This window comes from Silurus meridionalis, chromosome 10 (genome assembly GCF_014805685.1).
Source record: "Silurus meridionalis isolate SWU-2019-XX chromosome 10, ASM1480568v1, whole genome shotgun sequence".
In the NCBI taxonomy this organism is placed as follows: Eukaryota; Metazoa; Chordata; class Actinopteri; order Siluriformes; family Siluridae; genus Silurus; species Silurus meridionalis.
The window spans coordinates 18940968-18946967 of record NC_060893.1 but is presented as its reverse complement, the minus strand read 5'-3'; positions in this window follow the sequence as shown (position 1 = coordinate 18946967).

The window sequence follows — 6000 nt, the reverse complement described above, 5'->3', positions numbered from 1 at the left end:
ATACAAAGATTAAAGTTTTGTTTTCTGAATATTTTTATTGATTTTCACCAAATATTCAACAGTGATCACTGTGCTGCAGATTTCTGTGATCATTGGTTGACTACTGAATGTAAGACTCAAAAAATCATGCTGGGTGGGTATTTAGTGACTCTAAACTGTCCTTTCTGTAGTTGCCACTAGATGAGTATTATATTTCATCAATGAGTGTGTGTGTTTGTCTGCATCCATCTAGAATGTATTTCGGCTTTATGCCCAGTGTTTCTAGTTCATGCACTGGATTACTAAATATGTGGGACTGATTGAATAATCAAATGATACCAGAAATACATGAAATTGTACATTGTTTCATTATACATTGTAGTAATATCTGTAGAAATATCTGTAGCTGTGTCCCATAATTCCCTTTTCACTACACATATTTGTGTTTCCCTTTTTCACCTCACTTGATACATCTTTTCAGCTCATTACCATTCTTTTATGAGTTAAGTGTTAGTGCAGTAAAAGAAAACCACTGCTACTTCAGAGATGCCCCTTATTAGCTCTCAGTAGAGTTGTATTCAAGAATATAAGACATGATAGAGACCACTGGGAGGATCCAGGATCTGCTGGAGATATTATATAACACAGCTATCTAATTAATTCTTAAGAACATTTAGAGAACCATGAGAAGAGAATTAGGCCTATACGTACATACATAACCATACAAAGCATGGCATGCATTGAAATGCTGCTTTGTAACATACTGAAAAAAATTAAAGAAACAAAGGTTAAAAATTTAAAGTTGCAGAATAAAAATAGACTATAGGGGAAAAAATGACATTTTACAAGCAGAATAAAATAGATTTTACTATATAAAATGGAATAGGAACACACAAAAAAAAACATGGAGTCTAACGTGAAATATAGAAGTCGATAAAGTGCAGACTGTGCAAGATGTGCGTTTGTGTGTGTGTGTGTGTGTGTGTGTGTGTGTGTGTGTGTGAGGTTGCGGGTGTTGTGTACAGTTTATGAGTCCAGGTTGTAGTCTCCTGTCTTTGGTGTTCCCCTGATTCAGGGCCTGAATGAATTCTCAGTTTCTTTATGTTGGTCTTCATTTAGCAGAAATGGTTTTAAAGAAAGTGTATGGCATACCTGAGATAAAATATATGCGTCTGGTTGTGTACCTCAGTTTGGATATAAATACGCCTACATCGTTACTGTTCAGAACTGCTAACATAGCAGAATTCAGAGTTGAACAGCCATACTTACTGGATACTAACTGGAGGGGGTAAAAACAACAATCTCTAAAAAAATTAAACAAAAGAACATATAAAAGCTGCTTTTAAAAGCTGGAGAAACGTTCTGAGTGTAAATCTGGTCAGCTTGCCACTGTAGACTTTGAGAGGATTAGATATGGGTACATGTCTTGAATAGAAGGTGAGAACAAAGAGTTCAGCTCAAATACAGACCAGTGCATCTCTAATGGTATAAATATATAACCATTCATTACAGACTGATCATGAGTTAGAAAAAAAGATATTTAGTTCTGTACGATGACACTCAAATATAACCCCCCCTTAAAGAATGCTTAGCGTACTACTGTTGTTTCTCTTGAGTGATGTTCTCCGTGATCTGTGAGATACATAGCTTCACTCCAAATACACCCTAAAATCAAATGATCCCTCTCCTGAACCTTCCGCAACAAAGATAGAAAGAGTGAAAGAGAAAGATGATGATGATTGCAAAAGAAACAGTACATTCTGCATTGAGATAGAGTGCAGACAGATAAAACATGCACACAAGAAAAAGAGATATTGGGTGTGCTCAGTCCTAAATTTCACTCTTAATGTTTTTGCTGTACCAACATTTAATCCATCAGTTTTGGATAGACGAGCACTCGTCCTGTGCCTAGGTAAATTCACTCTATGTTAATAGGCCAGCTAAAGCCAGAGGGCGCCAGCAAGAGGTATGACTTTGCTGCCTGTTACTTAGGGTGTTTTCACACCTAGTTCGTTTTAAAAGAACCAAACCCAGTTCACTTAAAGTGAACCAGAAAGTGATCTAAGCAAATGTGAACTCAGTCCCTTTCGTGTTCACAATAAAAAAGACTCAAAAGAGAACCCAGTTCTCTTTTTGGTCCTCTTCAGTATTGAAGTGATCTCAGACCCTTTCGTGTTCACACCTCAACCTCATAAGAACTCAGAACCCAGAATTGTGTGAAATTTTATCACGTGTGTTTATGTACTTCTGTCGTAGTTTTTTCACTTGTACGTGACATTGTGGTGCTGTTCTGTTGTAGCCCCTTTCCTTCAGTTTTTGAGAAAACAGAAGAAATACTTTTATGTTTTTATGTATTGTGAATAGTTGGCGTTTGCCATCCTCTTTACAAATATCAATAAGTGCACAGCTCTCTTCATAAGACCACACGACTCCGCGACCTGCCATGTCAAAAAGTTTTGTGTTTCAGCAGTGACGGAACATGGCTGCAGGTATGGCAAGCCTCCAGGGACATTTGGCGAAACGAAATGCAAAGCGGACCGGGACCACATTGCTTTCACATGTCACAAACAAATCGAACCACAAACGGACCCACAAACTTCTGGGTCCTTTTAAGGGGTCTGAGATCACTTGGTTTGTTCACATATACACACTGAACCGCTCCGAGAGCGTTTGGAGGGCTCAAACGAACTAGGTGTGAAAACACCCTTAGAGCTACTGATGAATTTATACCTCCACTGAATTACTCTTTAACAAGAGCCACACCAACCTCTTTAATACCTATCTAGACTAAAAGCTCCAAAAGTCTGAACTGAAGTGTAAAAACTATTCAGCCTTGAGGGCTCATTACACCCACAATGCGTGCACTGTATTTCACAGCCTACATGCCTCGGCGGCTACAGTTCCTTTCAAGCTGTTGCCGTGGAGAGACAAGATATCAAAGACTAAATCTGAAGTCCTTGAAAGGAAAAAGAGGCTTAAAAAAGTTCAGATAAATACTGTAAATATACTTTTGGATCTTGACTTTTTAGATTCTTTTAATCCTTAAAGATAGTGAAGTACTATTGTTGAATCCAAGGGCCCTGGGTACGATTTTACTTGTTAGCTAAGCAATGGTGGTAATCCAGGGGTGATCTCTAATTAGAATACACATCTGGAGACACTACTGAAAACGTTTGACAAATTTTTACATTTCCAAGCCAGTCAAATGCAGTGTAAAAGTGGAGTTTAAAGTAAGCCATCAACAATACTGTATCATAAAGGCAAAGCAGCATGGCTGTAAACTCATTAAAAAGTTTATTAAAACTATGGAGAAATTAATACATGAAGTGAAAACAAATCTTTTGGCACTGCAAAAATGGTTCAGTTAAACATTCCCTTCTTGCTGGAAGAAGTTTACTTCTCCAAGCAGTAAACGTGCACAAATTGGAAATTGGAGCAAGTTTTAAAGGTAAAGCCTGTACTGCAGTTTGTACAAGTTGAAGTTTATTTCTATAGCGCTTATCACTATGGACATTGTCTTAAAGCAGCTATACAGAATTTAAGAATTATAGAATAATAAAAAAAAAAATTATAAGTGAATTATGGTTTCTTTAAAAGTTTGTCTATTTTTCTCAGTTTGTGATTCTTGTGCAGCAGCTAATTAATGCTCGTTTATCCAACATTACATTTTATTACACTTTATTCAACTGCCGTTACGACATGCCGTGATGTATGTATTTTTAAGCATATAAGCAAGCCCAGTGCTGCATGTGTCTGTAGTAATGCTGCTGTTAGCACATCAGAGGCTATGGCTAACTTAAGTTTGTGTGTCTCGAATCTCCTGCCTTCTCTTAAGTCTTTCCACCCTGTTTGTCAGACTTTTGTTGTTTTCTTTTGTTGAAATGTTATTTGATCTGTTACCTGCCCTTCATTTGTTTATTTTTTTTTTGCAAATTTTGCCTTTTGGATTCTATGTTTCTTTAGGAGTGATAGTTTCCACCTTTTGTGTTTTGTGGACTCTATTAAATAAAAACTATGAATAATTCCTCAGTCCTGAGTTGGTCTCTGTACTAGAGTGCTTATTTCTCACTGGAGCAACCTGTGTTCGAGCCTCGTTTGTGACACAGATGTTAGAAACAGTTCGAGTTTTATGTTTTGAAGTTGTTTATATTATCACTGTTCAGTATTCTTTAAATAAAGATTTTTTTTATTTTATTTTGTAAATAATAATTTTGGGAGAGCTGAATTGGGTGTGGGGGTCCACTACCGCTGATTGCCCATTTGCCTATTTGTACCAGCCCACCCAATTATAATTGCCCAGTACTGGCCCTGCTTTCCAGTGAGGATATGTGATCATTCAGCCACAAGAGAGTTAGTGAAATCATGCACTGATATTAGGCAACAAGACCAGGGGTGCAGTCAGTGTTCCAGTTCATCCCAAAGGTCTTAAGTGGGGTTGAAGTGCAGAACACTTAAGATCTTCCGCTCCAACGATGGAAAATACATGTCCTCATGTTGCTCGTTTTGAGCTGAGGAACAAGGTTATGAATGTTGTAGTCTATTTTTAATGGCATCAATTTGAGCCATTAAAATTTTTCTACCTCATCACCAAATACAAATCAGCCTTGTATGCATCTAATAAAGTACAGGTAATAGGCATTCATGAGCATACACAGACGAGTATGAATAAAAATCAAAATTTATGAAACCCTTGTATATTTAAAGAAATTTTGTTTTGTTTAGTTATGGTAAACATTTACATGCAACTAAAAGCTTAATAAATGATGTCCATTGTGCCATGCTGTATCTGGGTATTAGTACTATCAGGTGTTATCATAGGTCTAGCATTTTACCTTCATTACTTTCATTTTCTGGTTAAACTTTATTGATTGTCACCAGATAAAGAAATTCCTGATCTCTAATATGTGCAACTGTCAAGATTATAGAATATATACTATGCTGCCCAGCAGCCATTTATCACATGTCAGTAAACACTCAAGCTGTTTCTTTTGGCACCTGTATTTAAGATCAAAAATCTTTTTGATTTATTGATTAATTGATTGATTGATTGATTGTCTCAAATTTGTCTTCAATGGTGGTTGTTGGTTTTCTTGGTGTCCAGTGTCTTGTTTAGGCTATGGTTTTCATCTTTAAGTTTTGTTTTAGCTTGCATTTGGGTATATTGATATTTCGCTTTAAATAAAAGGAATATCTGCGCTTGCATCTGCTCCCCACGTTATATAATTATAACATGCACACAATTATGCTGACAGACACACAATCAGCGTAAGTACCAGTTTGCATGTCTATATGAAACTATTAGTACAGACAGCTGATGCCTTTTTTTTTCTTTTTTTTTAAACAGCATGCCAGTTTATGTGTCTAATGCACTGGTGGGTCAGACAGCACTGACCATAACTAATGCATCCAAAGACTAGCTTGAAGACATACAGTATGTAAATAGGGACTGCAGCACGCATTTCAGACACATTATTTATCTATAATTACTGCTATATCTTTACAGTACTATAATTATTATTACTATTACTTATTATCTATTTTTATAATCTATTTTTTTCGATTACTTGACTTTGATATTGATAAAGAGCATTTACAGGTGCCAGGAAAACGTCACAGGTTGGTAAAGTGTAATGCTTAAATAAACAAATATGCTAAAATTTTTAGTAAAGATTAGTAAATATTTGACAGAAGTAAATTTTAATTAATTTGATTAATTTTTATTTCTGAATCAAAACGTTTTTTAAAAACTTAATTGTTTCAGATTGTAAACAAACTGTACTTAAGGTTTGCATATCTTAATGTGCAGTACATACATACATTTCTCAGCCAAAACCTTAGATTGAATAAACACCAATCATAATAATAAAAATGTCTGATCTGGGGTCTTGAAAATGATCAACTTAAGCATAATGAGATCTGCAGAGCTAAAATGGTTCGAGTTCTATGACCTTTGTTGTTGTTTGAAAGCTAATGAAGAGCTCTTTTTAACTGTTATAAAGTAATAAGCTATAAAGTTAAAAG